The sequence below is a fragment of the Alexandromys fortis genome, unplaced genomic scaffold, assembly GCF_014885135.2.
Source record: "Alexandromys fortis isolate MF-2015 unplaced genomic scaffold, M_Fortis_MF-2015_v1.1 scaffold_176, whole genome shotgun sequence".
Taxonomy (NCBI): domain Eukaryota; kingdom Metazoa; phylum Chordata; class Mammalia; order Rodentia; family Cricetidae; genus Alexandromys; species Alexandromys fortis.
This window is the reverse complement of record NW_026068070.1, coordinates 2411749-2433772: the sequence shown is the minus strand read 5'-3', so window position 1 is coordinate 2433772 and position 22024 is coordinate 2411749. Positions and strand designations below refer to the sequence as shown.

The window sequence follows — 22024 nt, the reverse complement described above, 5'->3', positions numbered from 1 at the left end:
TTAGGGTTAAGCATACCAGCATTCAATTACTCTAAGAAAAAAGGAAGTCTATTATTCTAAAAATTAAATAAATTGAGTGATGTTTTATCAAATATAAAGTGAAGAACAACAAAACTTTCCACTACTTAATGAGTACCAGTATTGAATTTATACGGCTTACTTCCTAATTAATCAGTGTTCAGATATCAATTTATTTGCAGATAGAGTATACCTAATATAAAAATGTGTCAAAGTATATAATAGGCACTTCCTATTTTCAATACAAAGTTATTAATTAGAACAGCAAGAAAAATAATCCTTGTGCCTGATGTGTATTGAATGTTTAATTAAATCAGTATTGCTCAGAGGCCCAGGACAAAGTTCTTAAGAATTTAAACTAGGAATTAGACAATTGTTCAGAAGTAACACTAAACAAATAAAAATCCTCATGGATTTATATAATCTCGTTCCATCCCAGATGACCCATTAACCTTAGTGTAGTGTCAAAGGAAAAGTTACCACGTGTTTCCTCAACAGGTGACGGATAACATGGTCCCTTTAAGTCTCAGAAAAGGCATTGACATGAATCCTCCTTCATCCCTCCTCTCTGTCTTGGCAAATATCTTTTACCACTAAAACCAATGTGGTTTCTATTCAGTCTCTCAAGCCAAAAATGTCTGCCCTTTTGAAAAGTAACTCCAAAAACCATTACATTATTTTGACAAGGTATAATAATTCACTTCAGTATATCCTTCAAACCTGTTCAAATAAATCAGCGTAAAGATGGGTACTCGTCTGCATTGCAGCTCAACTCCTAAGTCAAGCAGTTTTGAAAAGTTAAATGAAGATAGAGCAACCACATAGTCACCCACTGTTCCTGTTGACAGGGACTACTGCCCCTTGGCACGGATGTGCACGGTGTTGTCACCAAGCACCACAAGTCGAAAGTTTCGGGTACATTAACAAGTGTACTACAGCATATACTGGTGTGAGGGTTTATGCTGCCGTTCTGAGACAAGCAAGAAAAGTTAATAATCTCTGCTTCTGAAGAATATTTGCAAAACTATCAGGCCATGGTGTGTTTCATGCATTGTTGAAAAGAGCTGCCTTTTGCAACATTAGGAATGGCTTCATTTTATAATCGTAGATTCAAATTAAAATAAACTCTGGTCTGGGATTCAATATATGAAGAAAGGAAGTTTTACTTTCTCACTTACAAAGAAATTGCATATCATAAACATATTTTTAAGAGGTGTACCTCATCAAGATTCTTTTTTATAAGTGCCTAATAATCTATTATTCAAGCCAAAATGCTGTGGGCTTTATAATACCCACTTATTATTCAGACCAACTGTCTCATGACTATGTAACATCTCATATCCTACTCACTGTCTCCAGCCTAAGAAACATGGGATATATTTTCCTCTCTCATTTGATTTATGAAATTCAAATAAATGTGAATCAAAAGAAGACTTAGAGTTTCAAAAATGTGGTTATTATGGTCTGCTGACTGATTGATTAGAAAACAGAGACTACTTAATGAGAAACTATGTTCTAAGTTGAAAACAATACCATACCCACAGCCTCAGCAGAAATAAATATGGGTTTTTGAGCAGAAATATAAAACATTATTTGTTTTGTCCTCCTGGGAATCTCCTTTGATAAGCAGAAGAGAAGAGTATGGGGAAGGAAAAGGAAAAGACAGGAGGGGGAGGAAGAGAAGGGGAAGAAGAAAGAAGAGGACTCTCATTAGCATTTCAAATTCACAATGTGGTAATTGAACTAAGTAGGAAAAATAATTGGCCTGGAATTTATTTTTATAACTTGAAAATGGAGCTTTTCCTAATTTTAGTTTTAGAAGAAACAAGACTCTAATCTACTGAAGCTGTATATTGTGTATTTATCTTTTACAAAAGAAAATTTCCAGTGAATGAGAAAGTGAAACTTGTGCAGTTCATAAATACTCTACGATGACTAAGCATGGTACCTCTACCTTTGCAGGCTAGGGTTTATAGATAGATTTCAAGGGAATCTGTCATGATGCATTACATTAATTCACTAACCGCTCCCTTCTGTGGTCTCTGAGAGGCCAACTCTTTAAAGCTGACACGTAGAAGGGAAGTGATACATTGGATTAATTCTGGGTCCCCCCACTTCCATTTTCAGTCTCCTGTGTATTAGTAGGCATTTGTCTCCATTACAGCGACCTCACCCCAAGTATTTGATTTGTCAGCTCATCTGGGCAAATACCATTCAGAATAAGACATGATGCTCACCAAGCAGAGCCTAGGTCCAGCTCGGCAGATATCCAAAAAGGTTCATATTTTTCACTTCCTCCGTGTCTTACCTCCTCTTGATCTGCCATGGGTTTTATAGTGAGGGCTTGACACACCCTCTCCACTAATGAATCCTCTGTCTGTCTGTCTGTCTAGTCATCTTCCAGTCATCTGTATAGATGTATGCCTTACTGTATTTACTGTTAAACTTTAGAGAGCCCAAGATTATAGCCTTACTTCCTCTGAAATTGTGTTTTCTATACTGCTCCCCAAAATTGTAATTAAAATGTGTCCCATATTTATGCATTGACTTACATAGAATGTAAGTTTATCAAAAATAACAAAAAGAAGAGACAAAAGTGGAAACTGTATAAACTTCTGCTTCCAGGGTTTTTTTTGGTACAGTCTAAAGCCAGATCTAAAGCAATACATATTTATAGTTTGTTTTTGAAAGCATTGTCACATACACCATTCCCCATAATCCTTATACAAAATGAAATGAAGTAATTATCTATCTGCATCTAGATTGAGCTTTGACGAGATCAAGGCTTTCACAAATTAAATTGTTCATTCAAGGTCACAGAACTAGGAAATGGCAAAGTTGGGGTTGTAATCAGATTTAATGAATGTGTATTACTTTCCTGCACAATTCTGTGAAAGTTAGAGTAATTGTAGCTTGAGAACAATAAAATATAGATAACATCAGTGTGAACAGGTAATCTATACAGTAGCTATGATCTATTGAGCCATTCCAGCACAGTAAAACAAGCAGTGAGTATCTACATGAAATATATATATATATATATATATATATATACTTGCACTTAGAGTAAAGAGAAACTCTTTCTGAGTAAGTGGACCTAACACAAGGTCTAGTGCTCCCTGTGGTTGCCAGCTCATGAAATTCACACCATACTCATTTATTCTGCGTTTGTCTTTGTGTGTATCACAATCTACACAAGGGAGAAGCATTGATTCTCCTAAACAGAGACATCAAGAAGGAAAACAAGTCAACGTTTGTATTCTAGATGCTTACCATCATTGGCTCTTAATCTTTCTGCTTACCCAGCACTACAGCATTACAACAGAAGTCTTTGACTCATTCCGTGTACAATACTGATAAATAAACTCGCAGTTTAAGTACTCGTTCTCAACAGTGTATAATGTGTCCAACATGAGCCAAGACACGGACTGCTTTTCTCAGTGGGGGAGTGCTCCGAAATGAAAACCTTTAAGATGTGAAATGATAGGCCGTGTAGACATGGGACAACCAGGAAAGACTACTCTGCTGAGAGATTGTTGTAAGTAAATGAAATAAAAAGTCATGAGAAAGTAGACTGGAAAGGCAAAGATAGGTTTGATTGAAGTAAGGAGTTGACTAAGAAAAGGCATCCCAGAAGCAGCACTATGTGCTATTATGGTGCTACAGCCAGAAGATCTGCTTTCCTTAAACTAGCTTCGCCTACCTTCTCATCATCCGTTTAAAACCCCAAGAGTTCTTTCAATGTTGTTATTGAAAACTTTGGGGACAACATGAATAAGATGGTGTGTTAATGGGAGTGGGGCATAAGGAGGGAAAATGTGCACTCTAAAATGTTTGTGAGACCAAGTTTTAAGGTGCTGGTGAGTTCTAGTGAACTCTCAGTGATAATCAGATAAATTGCCAGTGATCTATGGACAATGAGGACTACTGAGAACTCAAGAACAATGGCAATGGGTTTTTGATCCTACTGCATGTATTGGCTTTGTGGGAGCCTAGGCAGTTTGGATGCTCACCTTACTAGACCTGGATGGAAGTGGGTGGTCCTTGGACTTCCCACAGGGCAGGGAACCCTGATTGCTCTTCAGGCTGATGAGGGAGGGGGACTTGATTGGGGGAGGGGAGGGAAATGGGAGGCAGTGGCGGGGAAGAGACAGAAACCTATAATAAATAAATAAATAAATCACATGGTAGTCATTATTCAATCTCAAATATAGGACAGAATGAACTATCATTCTATCTTTGAAGCTCCTATAATTTAAGTGGTTAATAGTCCATTTGACATTATTTTAAAGTTTAAAAGATTAATTTGGCAATGATCACCATATTAAACTAAGTTTGGATAGTTTTGTTTTGCTTATGGTTTTGTTTAACTAAATAGGCATGCTGGCCACTACTTCAATGTTTAAATTAGTTCATGCTTGACTCTGTTAGCAAAGATGAAGGATGACTCATGCCCTGAGTGTGGGAAACATTGGGTAAAAGGCATTTTTGGCATCGAGGTGACCTTTCCACTCAGGGTAAATATTCCAGATTAATGAACACTGAAATGGGGAGTGGTGAGACTTCCTGTCACAGATGCCCTATTGAATGCCTTATCTGCAGTATGTGTTTAATAAAGAAGGAATTCTCTGTAGGCCTTGGCAGGGGACAGAATCGTGGCTGAAGCACAGCTCCAACCGTGCTCATCGTAAGCAAACTGGAATTATGAGTTAATATTCATGCTGCAGCATGCACGGGAGTCAGGAAGGGACATGCCATCTTCTAGTCTGTCTAGACAAAATACAAGTGAGGTTACTTAGAATTACAGTGCTTACATAAGATTCAAATCAGATGGAAGATTAAAGATAACATAATTCGTATTTATTTTCAATAGATCACACTGGAGTTAAGGAGGTAAAATAAAGAATAACTGAGTAAGTTTCCACGATGATATTGTGTTATTCTCAATTTATATTCTTGGTAGCTAAAGAAGGACCCAGCATTGTTCACCTTTTGGGCAGCTCTATGGCTATTTCTATTCTACATCTGTTCAGAGGTCAAAGCAAAGTTTAAATTAGGACACCTCCCAAAGACAAACAGCATGGGGTATGTTCAGTATCAGCTTATTCAGGACACACCAAAGGCATGCTCTAAAATGAATCTAATGACTAAGCCTTATGTGGAGACTTTAAAACTGTTCTCTGTTTTCAGATCTCTGTATTTAATGCTTTGTAGAAACTGAAAACTCTGGAGCAGGAAGAATCATTTTTTTTCTTTTAATTCAATGCAATGATTCCATGACAACGAGCTGAAATGTGAAAGACTGTCCAATCCACAATTGTTTTTGACTGCATGATGCCAAATAACAACTAGTTTGATTGATTTGTTTCTTCAGTACAAATTTGGTCATTGTTGAAGCTTGTAGCTACAAGCTCTTTAGTAAACACACCCTTTATTGTCTTCACAGCGTATACTATTTAAACATTTTATCTCTTTTATTCTAATTTTCAGGCAACCTCTAGAGAAAATATTATATGTATTTTATAATAGAGCAAATATTGTGTATGTATTCAAATGTCAGTTATATATAGCATTTACATTGTTACATACAACTATCCCAATTAATTTGCTCTATTTTCTCTATATAAAACTGAAAAACCTGCAATTGTTTGCATGTTAAGTTGCAGTTTGTAGAATTTTCTGACTCAAATAAAATGTTGAGTGAATGGTTTTCAACATTACCTTTTTATCCATCAATGGGTTAGTCTTCCATTTCCTACTCATTCACGTAAATGGTGTAGGACCACAAACCAGACTCCTTTTACTTTGGAAACCCTGGTTTACCTCATTTAGCTTTCTGAAAATAGGCTTGAGATAAAACGTAACTCACTTCTAACGTAACAATGTACTGAAATCTCTTTGATAACACAATAAAGATATTGAAGTAATTTGATAAAGAATACTTAATAGAAAGTATTATAGTCTATAATTACTTAAAAGACTATGCATTTGAAAACTTTATTAAATATGTTTTTGGTGTTTCTTAATAAATTTGACTCAGTCACTAAAAAGAATGTTCCTAAAAACCAATTCCACACTAGTACTGAGATCCTTTTGTTCGGAAATGAACTGTTTTGACTAGCCTGAGAACACAATCCCATCTGTTCCAGAGAACCAGAACCAAACTCTCCTCTCACCTATCCAGTTTTATTAATAATATCTGGCCTTCATCTATGTCTTAAAGTTCCTGATGGTTACAGGGCCCACATCCATTAAGAACAAAGCAGCCCTAATGGCTTGTATAGACTATTTCTTGAATGAAAATTTATCTCATATTCCCATCACTTAGGTATCATTTGCTTCACAGTGGGATTGATAACTAACATCACGCATTCTCTACTTCTTGCAAAACATCCAGATTAATCCCATTGGCCTCCATATTCCACAGCATTCCACAGCAGGCTCTGGTGGTCACTTTCATTACGTTTTTTAAAAGTTTTTTTTTTTTTTTCCAATTCAAGGATTTCAAATACAGCATATCCAAACTATCATAGTTTCTGAACCATAGCTTCTCGGACCATTGCTTGGTACCTTGTGTACTCTCATAATCATAGATTTCCCCCCTTGTTTTGTAAATAAATGTCAAATATGAATAAATTTTGCAATTAAATATCTACTTTTCAATACTTCTACCTCACTCATACTGTCTTCATTATCTAATTCTTTCCATGAGTCCTAAGTTTTATTTTTTTTTTTTGCTTTTGTTTTGATAATAAGGAGATTTCTTCAGGACAGATACTAGTAGTACTTTCTTTTTCTTAACTTATGTCTTGCTAAATGCAAGTAACACGTCAACGCTGCAAAATCTTCTCTTTATTTCTAATATTCTTATCAAATAAGAAACCAATGAAGTGTATAAAATCTATACGTTTTCCCATTACAATTCCTGTTTCACATAGGGAATTTCTTCCTGAAGCAAAGAGTTCAGGCTCAGTTTCAAATTATTGCTCACTGACAAGGCAATGCATCTGGACCGTGGCCTACTCATTCTATTGCTTAATGTGTATCACTTTTATGGGCTATAATATACTACTTAGTGCATTAGATGTTTGGGAGATATTCTATTATTCATGTGGAAGCTCCTATTTGTCAAAGAGGCATACCATGCTGGACTGTACAGGGAGAAGTACCAAGATTGGATTTGCCCTATGGAAGGACCTTGCTCAGTTGCTTATCGTACCACACATTGCAGAGTACATTCATTGATTATGTAGATCTTTTTAGGTATGAATTTGTTGTGTGGGTTCTCTGAGGAGATATGAGCAAACATATGTTCAGAGAGGAGAGCACCAAAGACAGAACAAAGAAATAACTATAGTCAAGTCTAGCACAGTAAACCAATGGGCTGATTAGTGCTACTTGCAGCCACATGGGTGACTCACAGACATCTTCATCAATGCAATACAGAACTGTTACCACACAAAAGCTGACTGCATAAAGCTCCCTGTGCAGTTTTTAGACAGTTCTTATCTTCACGCAATTGCTGACTGCTTATATAACTTTCAGGAGAGGCTTTATTTAAACTTCTCAGCTACCTATATTGTAATTTCAGGTGTACCTTGCCTGACAGGAAGGTATTATACCCACAGAGCTCATAGGCAGATTAAGCCATTGATAACTTTGCTACCCTCAAACCTATACACCATTTTGCAGTTTGCAGTACCACAAAAATTAGGTAGTAAGGAGGATGCTTCTGCCTCAGTTTCATATTGATTTCTGTATGTCTTGCAAACAAGGCATGTGATGTCTTCAGTAACAGAGTCTTATCGTCAAATGCTAGTGGCTAACCAAGAGCAGTAACACTGTCTTCTGTTGTTTGGAGACCTGAACAACATTTTTGAGCAATAAGTCTTTGGGGACTATTCCACATCTGACACTGGAATACTAATTCATTAACCTGTAGTTTCTGGATGAACTATTATCCATTCATGCAGGAGACCTTCATTTAAATTCCTTTTTAAAACACATAATACACAATATGGCTGTTGAGTGCTATGTTGTCGTTCCCCCTGCTCAAAACAATATTGTTTCTTAACTATACCTGTCTGCTATACACTCAGTAGCAGCCAGGGACGCTTGGTCTCATACACGAAATTAAATGTGTACCTTACTAGAGATCCTTGATTAAAAGGTTGTTAACATTTGCAAAAAAAAATAAATAAAATAAAACACATAATACAATAAACTATAAACTATTAGGTTTCTACATTACTTTATCATATGTTTTTAGTTTTGATAAACAATTTCCCCCAACTTCTCTTTTCATTCCCTTATCCCAATCGCCCCTTAAAATTTGTAGCCTCAGCATTTCCCCAAATTCTTTCATATTATATGTGCTCATATCATATTACATATACTTTGTCTTTCCTGAAGTACTCTTTCATAGCCTAGATTGATCATGAACTTGCTTTGTAGATGAAGCTAATCTTAAACTCATCCATTTGAGTGTTGGAGATGTACTATGTACTACCATGTCTGGCCCCTGTCTATGTTCCTTCACTCGCATTTTTATATGCTTCTCCATAATTTTATCACTCTTTCTTGCCCAATCAACTATCATGTAGTTTTCTTGGCTAACTCACTCAGCAAAATCTTCTCTGAGGATTGAAGCATCTCATATTCTTTTCTATACTACACTGGAATTTAATACCAAAACTTAAAATTGTAAATTTATGCAGCATTTAAATGTGTTTAGCACTCATCTCTCAACTAACTATATCACAAAGTATTTGAGGCTAAAGATTATATCCTACAATTTTAGAACATGAAAGCACAGTGAACAAAGCAAGCAATTCTATAAAAGGTATAAATATTATGACTGAGGGCAAAAGATGGATGAAAAGCATTTCTGAATCAGCGGGTAGTCTTTTGCAAACCTAACCTACACATCTGTGCTTCTGGAAATATGACCAGAGCAGTGAACCTCCACATGTAGCTCTCAGAAGCTAGGCATCATGACCACCTGAGGTGCTTCCAAAGCCCTCCACAGAGACTTCATCGAGAGGGCTTAGCATCCAAGTTTTAACAAGCCGGTCAGTTTTCTGATCCTAAAAACTGAAGGGTAATCCTATAAAAAATATTACTGTAAAGATAATAAATAAAACTTGATGTCCTGGGACTAAGACTTAACAGGAAAAGAAACAGACTCTGGTCAGTTAATCACCAACCTCCTATAAATTATGATCTGGAATGTTGAATTCTAGCTAATTATAGCTACCAAATCTCTTATTACTTACTTAACATTATGTTTCCTGAAGCTCCCTATCTATATTTCACTTTCCAATAGACATTCATCAAATATTTAGAATATTATAGTAAATTTTTTATAGGCTGTGTGTACTAACTTTCTAAAGAAAGATTCATATTTCCATGAGAAAAAAAAAAACCCTTTTATGGTGTCTGTGTTACAGATTATAGACTTAGGGCAGACAAAACTTTCCTGGGGTCAAAGACCATGCAAGTAACAGAGCTGAACATGAGCACCCTGCCACCCAACTCAAATCTCTGGTCTAGCTGCTGCCCAACCAGCACGGTATATTTTCTCATAGCCTCTGCATTTTGTCTCCATATAATTATATTTCTAGATTTATTGTGTTCAATATTTACTGTGTGCATGCAATTTCTACTATATGCCTGATTTTGTAATGTGAACAAAGGATATACAATAGAATAAGACTCCTTCTGTGGTTTGAAGAAACCTATATTACAATAGACTATCCAGGGACTACGTAAAGAACCCAAGATATGGATAGGTATTACACTAGAGATGGAAATAGTATTCTATATGAGAAGAAAACTATTTGAGACTCCCAGAGAAAATACCATCTCAGCTGAAGTCAGCAGGATTCCTTGGAACAAGTTACTGTGATAGATACACAGCGCTGCACAGGTGTTTCTAGAATAATTGACCATGAGAAAAGAGGCAAAGGAAAATCATGCATACAAAAGAAATCAAGAAGCTGAAGAATGCATTTCAGCAGCTTCAAATCTTCAAGTAGTTCAGTGTCTTGTGAAAGATGAGCTTTAACAGAAGAATGAAATGTAAGTTTTGACAGAACCTTGTTTTGACTTCTTTCTTTGAAGGTCGTCTTCAGGGAATCTGTTCATCCTCAGTTATTCTATTTAGCAACTTAGTTTGAAGTTTTCTTGACCTCTGAAATCAAATCCTAGCATTTCAATAGATCTTATCAGAGTTTTACTCTAAAATTAATATGTGCTGAATAATTGGCCTAACAAAGGTACTACTTATTTCTAAGCATTTCCAACAAACAAGTGCTTTTAATCAACAAACAACAAAGGATATCCAAAAGGATTTTGAACTCTATCTGTAAATGTATCCAATTAAAAAAATCTAATATGTAACAATTGATTCATTTTTTTCAGTTGTTTAAACACTTCTAATTTATTGTTAGGGTCCTTTATTTTCAGTCGTCATTAACAAGCACCAGGCAATAAAGATGGATCACTTTATTAATAAAACAAAATTATTATGTGTTATTTATTCAGGACAGCAATAAAATCTGAACCAGGAGATTAAGCATTCTAGCATGCTGTAATTTATGTCCAAGTCATGTTCTTCTTTAAATTAATAATCTGACTTAAACAATGAAGGAGTAAAAATATTCAAAAAAAGAAAACAGGAATGGCAAACTAAAAATCCAACTTTACTTGAAAGTTGCAATTTTTAAACTGATTTAAAAGGATGGTCACTTCAGAACTACAATTTGGGAAAAAAATAGAATATTTAAAATAGTTCCATCTCTTCTCTCCCCCTTTAACCTCCATTTTAAGCCAATGTCATTTGAAAAGCTTCATTCATAAGAGCAAGGAGTTGAGTTGTTGCAAATGACCACAGAGTACCTTACAGTGTCTTGGTCACTGTGGACCTCCTTCATTACTAGTAACGGACAACACTAAGAAAAATCTTCATATATTGAGAAATACTCAGTTCTTGGTTCTGAAGGAAAGAATCACTGCAACTAAAGCATGATTTTTAAAACCAAAAAGCTAGTGCGGGCAGCATGTTGAACCCTAATTCCTAGCACATTTCTCTATACTGAAACTATGGTCTTTTTCTGAAATAAAATTCTGAGAATAAATGAGCACTGTTGCTCACTGCTATGTTTTTTCGTCTGGGATTTTAACTACTGCATTAAGGTTATAAATTTTAATACAGATTCCACCAAGAAGTTTGTAGCCATATATCAGTGGAAAAAGACAAGAAACATAAATCTGTTGGATCATCCTGGTGAAACAATTAATTTCACTAAATAATAATGGAGGAAAGTTTCTATTTTGTTTTATTCTTAAGAGGATTTACCTACAACCAAAACTCATTTGGGTCTATAAACCAAAAAAGAAGAATTTTTCATAGGCCATAAATGACTGTTAAATTCTGCATTTTTATTTCTTTTATAAAGAAATCCCTGCAACTGGATTAACGATAAGGAGACCTTGATGAAAAACATCTCAAGTTATGGTGGGGTCAAAGTTTACGTGCATGGTCATTGAGCAGAACTGAAACGGCAAGTTCTTTTCAGAGTTTCCATTTAATTTTTAGGAAATGGAAACATGCACTCATAGACATAAATTTTGACTCACCCAAATTAATTTCCTGTGCTATTTTTTTTCATGTGTGTTTTTCTTAGAACATCTATGACTTCACTGGAACTCAGAAAGGTATTGCCCTACAAACAGGTACTTTGACATACTGAGCCCTGCAGAATCTCAGGACTGTATTATATCTGACCTTCCTTCCTCCATTCTCCATCCTCATTCTTATCATCTTTGATTCACTTTCTCTGACTGAGTGAAGCTTTCTTCCTAATTAAACATGTAAATTTTTAACCTATTTCCTGAGAATCTTAACAACTAAGATTGATATCTTGCCTGTTTGTTGGAATGTTTATTGTTAAGATAGTTTATCTTTCTTCTTGGCAATTACTTCCAGTGAAGTATATTTCAAATATATTTTAAAGGTGGTTGTAAAAGAAAAAGAACAGAAGAGAGGAGAGGGGAGGGAAGAAGAAAGGAGGAGGTAGGAGAGGGAAGAAAAAGACGAAAGAAAGAGAAGGTGGAGAGAAAAGAGGTAAGGCGAGGTGAGGCGAGGTGAGGCATGAAGTTGTAAATTAGGAACCCCAATATAGTTCCAAGAGTGAGGAAACCATAACCTGAAGCGACAAACTGATATGAATCTCTCTGCATGTACACAGACATGATATTTACTCTATACATAGACATACGCTATTGGCTCTCCAAAATTATTTTAATATTTTGTCCCAGTTTTTATGTATGTATTTCTCTTTGAATATATGACTTCACTAGAATTCAAAAAGTGATCTCCTGAACTTCTAAGGAGAAATCCATAAGAATTTCATTTTATAGAGTTTGTATTACATTTTATTAATCATAAATGGTGAAAGAAAAAGTGAGGAATCCACTGTGAACATGCACAGATTTCTTTGGTCATCCATTAGCTAATGAGCACTATGGTTTCCATTTCTTAGTATTATAAACACCCTACAGGGCAAGTGGGAGTACAATGTGACACACTTCAAATCCATACCATTACTTGGCTTAGTGATTCTTATGTTGCTTCTAGTTTTAATATATGTTTTCAATGAAAGTTCAACTGATGCATATTCTCACCAACATTAGGCAATGGGTCTCTGTTTTTCTGTATTCTTATAGTTGCTTTTATCTTTTATTTGTGTGATAAGAGTCATGATTTATAGGATGTGATAATATTTTATTGTGACCTTGATTCACATTTCCCTTATGATTTGTGATATTTCATAGATTTTAATTTTTTGTGGCTCATCTGTATATCTGGTTTTAAGAACTGTTTAAATCCTTTTTGTCTATTTTTCAATTGAGTCTCTAAGATTGAGAGTTCTTTACATATTTTGAATGTCAATTCATTATTTTCTCTCATCCACTGGAAGCCTGGCACTCTGTCTGTTCCCCTTCAACATGTCGAAACTATATTTTATGTAATTTCTTATGTCTATTTTTTATTTTCTTTGCTGTGATCTTAGAGAAGTGATTCTCAGCTTGTGGTACTTGACCCCCTTAGAGGTTGCTTATTAGCTATTTAAATTACAATTTATTACTGTAGTAAAATTAAAGCTATGAAATAGAACCAGAATAATTTTATGGTTGGGGCTCACCACAATATGAGAAGCTGTATTAAAGGACTGAAGAATTAGGAAAGCTGAGAACCACTATTTTAGGGACTTATTTTTAAAAATCCTGAATCTTTCCTATCTTCTAAAAGCTTCATAGTTCAAGGTCTTACATATAATACTTTAAAATATTTTCAGGTAATATTTACTATAAAAAGATATTCAACTTTTGCTTCCTTGTTGTGACTGTAAATAACACCAAGTATTGCATATTTTTATGAACTTTGTGAAAAAGTAAGCTGGCTATTTGTATGCTTATTTCTAGTATTATTGAAATCTTAAAAATAATGCATTCAACTTTTTATTGTGTTCAAAATATAAAAATTAATTTTAAGGATGAGAACATAATAAATTCCATTTTTCTTATTTCCTTTCATAATCATTAAAAAGCATTAGGAGAACAAAACAGCTAGAATATGGAATAGAAAAACATTATGTAGGTAGAAGTCCAGATGTAGATTCCAGTCCAGAGTATATGATATGATCTTATAAGCGAATCACACAATTCTATGAGATTCAGTTCACTCAGCCTCAGTATGAGGATATAATTTATTTCCAAAGTGATGCATTACATAAAGAAAAATATGTGTAAATAAACCTACATGGGGAGGCATAAGGTATTCTGAAAGTAATGATGGGATACACTGCAAAAAACTCTAAAAAATTTTTTGAATATTTGTTTTAATGAACTTTAAATGCAACTCTTCTGAAAAATTTGAACAATAGTGATCTAATGGGAAAAATTGTTGTTGAAAAGACATGTACTTCACTGCAGTCATTTTAATCTAGCATGTTTGCAGCAACTCTCAAAGCAGGGAGAGAATCCACAGTCTCTATTATTTTCCCAAGCTGATGTTTCTGTATGATATATTCAATGAAAGAACGCAATATTTTGGAAACTCGGTTGACAGTTTGCAATTGATGTGGAGTGTCCCTAAAGCAAAGAGAGATCAGGCTCTGGAAATCAATAGTATAAAATGGTACAAAGCATGAAATTTCACTTATAGCAAGCAAAAGCTTATTTATATTGGAATGGGAAGAAAAATTATTATTCTGGGTACAAAAATGTCATCTGGTACCTTGATCCATCATACCACTCTGCAAGTGATCATTTACACTCTCTACGTGTGTAGAGACATGTATAATATATGTGCAGAAAAGATATGAGACAGAGCACAAAGAAACTTTGATGCTTCCAGAACTATGGGAAGCAAACACTATTCCTCAAGCATGCACATTCAGAACATGTGCTTGAATGCTGTAAGCAATCAGCAATATTTTCATTTGAGAAATGGGTCATTACTGACTCAAGAAAGTAGTGAGCTTTTATATTTTATTGTTTATTTTGTGTAGTGGGGCAGAGTCTTACTATAAATTCATTTTTGTGCTGGAATTGCAGCTTAACAGACAGCATCCAGCAGGTTCTCAGCTTTTTGAACAAAAATGCTCTCATTTCCTCAAGGAGAGATACTTTCCCAACCCTTTCTGTGCCTCCCAAAACTGATCCCTTCTTCAGTCTTAAAAGGAACAACAGCTGCTTCATGCCCTTTTAGTCATGGAAAAGAGATAAAGGAAAGTGGCCCCAGCAGCCATAACAGCTGTCACTACCACAACAAGGACCTGGAGAAATAAAAATGGCATAACTAGTGTTGGCATTACAATAAAGATGTAGGGAATTAACAATGCACTAGCCAGCTTCCTCTAGATCTCTCCAGCTTTCCATGAAAGGAACTGAAAATAAATCTAAGTATTTGAACTGGCAAACAGGTATGTCTAGCTATGGATTCTTTGTTCCGTTTGATATGATTCGATTACATTATACATCAGAGATCCACCTGGCAAAGGGTTAAGCTGCGAGTCACTGGCCATTTATTAGAGGATTTCTGTCCCTTTGCAGTGAGTCTTTAAAAGAGTGATGGCACAGGGTCAAATCTGACTTTGATGGTGCCCTGGTGGAAACTGTGTAGGTGGAAATTATGAAATATTTTTATCCAGCCTCCAGTTAACCCTGCTGTTTTCAACGCGGTGACAAGATGCCAGAACACCTTTCACAACTTCAGATCAAAACACAGAAAAACATCTTGATTTTTACATCCTGGTGAATATATTTTAAAATGCTGTACATTGTGTTATTAATAATATTATTATAGTCACAGTAATTGCTCATTAAATTGAGATTTTGTAAAGAAATCACTGTAATGATTTTTTTAGTCATTCTGTACTTCTTAAATATACTAAAAAAAAGTCACACTCATATTCACAGTGCACTAAAAGATGATCCAAAAGTGGTAGAAAACCTACAGATGCCTAAAACCACAAACTTTTTAAAATGTAACTTTGGAGTTTTGTTGTTTGTTGTTGAGCAAAAGAGGAACAAAAGTTGACCTCTAATTAAGTATAAGTAACTGAATGTGTTGTTCTTAATCAGTTAATTGAGAGTGAGGACAAATTTTTAAAAAGTGCTATAAATTTCACAGAAAAAGAAAAGGAGGTACTACTATAAAATTCAAATACTTCTACCCAAAAGACAGAAATCTAAAACTCTCTATTTTTTTAAGTGACATTTTTTTCTCTTTTAAAATTGTTTATTTTACTTTTGGAAATTATAATATATATTACATCTTGTTCCTTTCCCATTCCTCTTGCTTTCTTCCTAATTCATATCCTTTTAAAATTAATTTTTCACACACACGTGCATGAACGCATACACACACACACACACATCCCTAAGTATGCAAGTATATACTGCTTAGTCTGTGTAATGTTATTTGTATGTATGTTTTCAGGGCTGATCATATTGTACTGGCTAATCAACTGGTATTGTCTTATCTGGGGAAAACTACTCTCAGCATTCCTTAGTTTTCTGATGTTCTTTGTGTCAAGGGTTGAGGCTGCCTATGCTTTCTCCATTCCATTTTGGAGTGTATATTGTTGTCCTTCTTCAGCTCATGCTTTGGCAGTCATGTTGCTGAGACTTTATGGGTATATCTTCCAACCTTCCTAGGAAACGCAATATCACAGCAAACTCCTTCTTGCTCTAGCTTTTATCAGCATCCTGTCCCTTTCCTCAGTGATCTCTGAGCCATAGGTGTTGGAATTGCTTTGTATATTTTTCCAGTGGAGCTAGACTGCACAACACTGCCTTTATTTACTTATTGTGGTTTTCTACACTGGTTTCTGTCTGTTGCCTAGAAAAGTGTCCTTGCTGAAGAGTGAAAACTACACTTGTTACTCACTTATACTCCTTATACACTTGGGTATTAGGACAAATATTTAGAGTGTGGTCAGGAATTATGCTGGCTTAGTAAGAAGAGTATGATAGGTTCTTCTCTAAGATCCATGGCTTCACCTTCAGATTTTTGTGGTAGGTGTCCAGTATCAGACATGGTTTTCTGCATGGTGAGCAGGTCTTAAATTCATTTAGAGAGTTATTGGTTACTACCAAGGTATGCACAACACTGCTGCACACTTAGGGTTATGATGCCATGCTCGCTGTTATTCTGATTCTTAGATACACTTCTACTTTAAGACATTAATTCCTTAAGTGTTTCATTTTGTGAACTAGCTTCTGAACTATTTTTGACACTATGAATCTTTCTATTTTTAAGTCATTTAGTAAAGCAAAAGAGAGCATCCAAATGAGTCTACAGCATCATAACTTTTCACATATAAGGAAAATATTTCTTTGGGCACAGATAAAAAATTACTTAAAAGCAAAATATGTGGTAAATTTAGTGCGAATAAAATCTTAGAAAAAATTTGATTAACCTAGGCTTGCATTTAAATAATAAGGAATAAGATATTTCAGTCTGTAGTGGAAATGTGAGATAAGAGCAAGTCACATTAAAACATACACATCTTCTATTATATTATTCATGTTTTAATGCCTGCTAAAATAGAATATAATATTACTTATGTGCTCACTTTGACACACATATACTAAAATTGGAATGATACAGAGAAGATTCTCATGGCTCCTGCACAAATTTGACAAACGAATTCATGAAGCACTCTGTACTTTTATAAGAAAAATAAGTTCAACAGGAAAGGCATTAGCAAACGCAGAGAAATTCAAACATGAAAGTGAAGACTTAAGGTTACTCTGCTGACTTTTCACTTCCAACTTTTTCTTTAAAAATTGCAAAATAGAATAGGTAGATAAAGAGGATGAAATTACTGAAAACAAAGAAAAAAAAACAAGATTAAAATTAATTTTGAAGTGGATGAGGAGATGGAAGAGGACACTGCCAAGGAGGAAGAACAAACAGGTAATAGAAGAGGAGCCATGTGTAAAGGAGGAAAGGAAGGATAAAAAGAAAGATAATAAGGGAGAACTTCTTTCTAGGGAAGAGCTATGCTCAGCAACCCGTAACGCAGTAAAAAAAGAAGAGAAGAGAAGAGAAGAGAAGAGAAGAGAAGAGAAGAGAAGAGAAGAGAAGAGAAGAGAAGAGAAGAGAAGAGAAGAAGAGGGGGAGGAGGAGGAGGAGGAGGAGGAGGAGGAGGAGGAGGAGGAGGAGGAGGAGGAGGAAAGAAAGACACTGAGGACTAAGAAGGCAACTGTGATTCTGCTATGTGGATACATCACATTTAAAATTCATTGTGAACATATCAAAGGCTCTGCAAAATAATCAAGGGAGATAAAATCCAATGGTGATTATCCACAGGTTTTAAATCCTTTGTCTCTTGGCATCAGTTCTTAACGGTAGAGTCTTTGACATACACACACGAAAACAAGTATCTCCTTAAATGCAAACCAATATTACTATCCCCCAGGATGTGGTTCACGAGGACTCTTATTATTGTTTCTAGACAATAAGAAGAACTCGAATGCTCTTATGAAGAAACTGGGGAAGATTCTTTATTATGAGATACTGGATAGTGGTGGGTAATGGAGGAGAAGGCTGATCATTGCCAAAGGATTGCACAAGCCATGAGGACCATGTCTACATGCCAAGTATTTCCAAAAAGCCCTGTTCCAGAATAGTGCCTGCTTGAGGGGTTCTTATTTTAAATTGAAATAATATATCTGACCTAGTTTAAAGTACAGAACTTACATTCAAGTAGGCTAAAGGCGATCTTGTCACCTACCTCGTTGACACAACTGAGCAGGTACTTCTGGATTACAGCTCATTATCTGAAGCCTTCCTTCCAGGCATGAGCCCAGTCAGGGCTTGTGGTCATTATTTCTCAGGGATAAGGGCTTTTTCTCCTGGTTCCTTTTTTTTCAAAAACCATATCTGATTATAGCACTCCTGACACTTGCTCCCTTCCTCTTCCTGTGCAAAAGGCCATTGTTGAAAGCATCAAGACTAATGTGACAGAAATGTTTTTTTCTCCCTAAAAACTTTAAGTTTAGGGATAGCTTTCACCGGTTACTTGAAAAATTTACAAAATGGATTTCAGCTGCTACTAGTTAGAAAACAAAATATTTCACAGTACTAGTACCATGAGGTCAGTCACAAGGATATTTTTGTTAAGGTTTTATAAAACATTAAAAGATTTTCTTTAAATATTCAATTTTTGTAGTGTTGGTCATAAGGGACCTATTATATTTAAATTGCTTTTTTTCAATAGTTAAAAGACATGGCCAGCTTCTATAGAATTATACTGGAATATGGATGCATATATTTATGTATGTCTATACCCATTTTTTACTTTCAATGAGGTTGTTTTAATTTGTGTTTATTTTTAATTCATATTATGACTTCAGCCCAGTACCTAAAAACAGCTAAGTTCCATGAATTATATAGTCTCACAGTTTTGATTAGCCATCTAAATGATGGTTCTAATTTTCTTTAATTGTTATAATTCAAATTCACCTATTTACATGTTGCAATGTGTTTTTTAGATGCTGTGAATCCTTTGCCAGCGGCTAAAAACTGAACTTTTGATGACTATCTATTTTTTCATGCTAGAAAGTGGCTGAATCTTCTCTTTAGCTTCGCTCCGATGCTTTCCCGATCACACTGCCAACATCCTCCCATTATCATCCACCTTTCTAAATGCTTTCATTTCATTTCTCCCAAGTGCACTTTACTGGAATTACAGAACAAACCAATTGACTCTCTGGTGCTTGACAGTATATTTTACAGGTTACTTTCCCCTTTACGTAATATGTGGATAGATTAAATACAATATTTAGAAAAGATTAAGTTTCTATTAGAAAAATTAGCTACCCAATTTATTCATTCTGTATATATAGAGGTCATATACAGTTTCCTACATACATATTCACACATTAATATTCTCTTATCTATATAAATATTAAGATGGGAATATAAACACATTTCTCAGTTTTTTGCATGCAAGCAAAATTGTCCGTATTTTAGGCATCTACTTATCTTCTGTGTAATCTAAAATGTTGTGTGTGTGTTTGTGTTCTTGTGGTATCATTTAAATAAATTTTAAAATATTTCCTTATACAACTAGGATGTGGTGAAGATCATCCTCAACCATAATATCAAGCAAAAGAATAAACATGGAGGCACTCATCACCTCTACTTTTAATGTTTTACTTTTTTAATTTGGCAAAGCTCCTGGTACATAGAAGAGAGTTGATATATGTTTGATTGATAAAGAACTGACCAACCTTGATTTTCTAGGACAGTACATTTGTTATCTGTATAAAACTCTCATCACTTAGTTAGCTCAGAATTATCTTATTATTTAAGTTGTGTTTTCCTGTTAAGGTTAATAAAACTCCATGTGAGTTTGGTTTCTGATTTATCTCCTGTGTGTGTGTGTGTTTGCATGTGTGCAAGTGCAACTTTGTCTGCTGTGCTGTGGCTTTTCATAGCATGATTAACCTCATCTAGAATGCAATCATGTTCTTTTAAAGTGTTTTATTCTCTCTATAACTTTATCTCGGTTACTTCTCCAATTTTCTTTTCCTATTGGTGATGGTTAATCTCACTCATCACCTTTATGGAATTTGGAATCATCGTGGAAACAATACCCTGGGGTATGTTATGAATAGTTTCTAAAATAGGTAACTGAGTTGGGAAGACCCCATTTGCCTGCGGACAGTAGCATCGCATGGTCTGGGATCCTGGACAGAACAGAAAGGAGAGAGGCCACTGAGAATAAGCATCTCTGTCACTATATTCCCTGACTGGAGGTGCACTGCCATCAGCTGCCTCAGGCTCCTGTCCCTGGAACTTCCTCACCATGAAGAACTTCACCCTTAAACTGTGAATCAAAATAACCCCTTCTTACTTCCTTATACTGCCTTGATTAGATATTTTGTCATAGCTGCCAGACAAGTAGCCATTGCATTTACAACATAACACATTTTCCCTTTGCATATTTAAATTAGAAGCCTCTATAAACTACTTATGCATTATTATGTACATACAACTTTACCCAAACAGAAGCCATCATAAGGATTTTGAAAGGTGAGAGTGAGAAATTATTGTTCTTTAGTTCTAAGGTTTCATCCTTCCTTTATTTATTATTCATATTTTTACTCCGATCCCAGTAAAAAGGCAATGGACCATGGTCTCAGGAGTACTTTTTGCCTCTCCAATCCTACTTAAATTAGAATGTCATAATCCTTCCTACAAAGACCTGATCATTATGTGTGGATTTTTTTCTTTCTTTCCCTTTAAACTCTCCCCTACACCACCTTCCCATCCCATTGACATATCTGCATATTTATTTCATCTAACCTCATTTTAGTTAATTTCTCTTAGTAACATTTGATATTATGAACCACACCTACATAATTAAGATACATTCTACCTATGCTCTGCCAGCCCTCACTCTTCAGTTTGTTAATGTCAATTTCTGGAATTGGGGTTCCCCTGAGTTCTGCACAGGGGCCACTTTGTTTCACATTTTCATCCAATATCATGGCATCTGATGCCCCTCTGTGTCAATGCTCCACTCTAAAACACCCACCCACTCTCATGAGCTTGACATCTCTGTGTTCCACAATCCATCAGACCTTTGACCTGTGTCCCGTAAACCTTAAAACATATAATACCTGTTATATTTTTCTAATGCTAAGGTAAAAATTGCAAACTTTAAAGCTTGGAATATTAGAAATATATTTATTCTGAAGGTTGAAAATTCTAATACCAACACCTGTTTTCTTCCTAGGAGACATAGGAAATCACCTATTTGCTTGATTCTACCACTCTTTAGATTTATTTCAGTTCACTTGAGTATCTGCCTTCTGTTTATCTGCCGTATCTCCTTTTTGATCTATTTAATATCCTTCTAACATATGCTTCCCGTTCGGAACCTCTTCGATGACTGTGTGCAGATTCTCCAAGATACTCTTTCTTTCTGAATTTATTTAGTTTAATTGTATCTGCAAAGTCTATTTCAGTCGTGAAACCTCAAACACTTTCGTGTTTCAGTATTTTGTCACCCATAATGAACAGCGAACCCTTTCCTTTTTTCTGGGACTCTCATTTTTCCAGCGCCTGTCATGAATGAGCGACACTGCCACACATTTAGTGGTTCCACTCTGAAATCTGCTATGCCTGCTTCTTCACTTTCTCACACACTGCGTATTCTGTCAGCAAGTTCTCTTGAACGTGGGACTATGTTTTTAACTAATTTGGTTTGCTATGTTTTCAGTGGAGCTTATAAAATTTAGGCCACTTCTCAGCCTTTTAACATTTCTACACATTGCCTCTTTCACAATCTCTACTGTGTCTAAACATAATTGCATTAGGCCAGTTCACTGCTGATAGTCCATCAGTGATTCTCCACTTATCTCAACATGAAAAGTAATCTTATTTGCTTGATTTTAAATTTGTCTTGGGTTCTTCTTA

The 22024-nt window shown here is 35.3% G+C and overlaps 2 non-coding genes across 2 annotated transcripts; both read left to right on the top strand.

Moving 5' to 3' along the window:
* The first annotated feature begins 8017 nt into the window (after positions 1-8017).
* LOC126487935 (small nucleolar RNA SNORA63) lies at positions 8018-8147 on the top strand. Its single transcript, XR_007588529.1, has one exon. It is a non-coding gene; the product is annotated as a small nucleolar RNA SNORA63 (small nucleolar RNA).
* A 9008-nt stretch (positions 8148-17155) lies between these two features.
* LOC126487934 (U6 spliceosomal RNA) lies at positions 17156-17263 on the top strand. Its single transcript, XR_007588528.1, has one exon. It is a non-coding gene; the product is annotated as a U6 spliceosomal RNA (small nuclear RNA).
* Positions 17264-22024: the final 4761 nt, after the last annotated feature.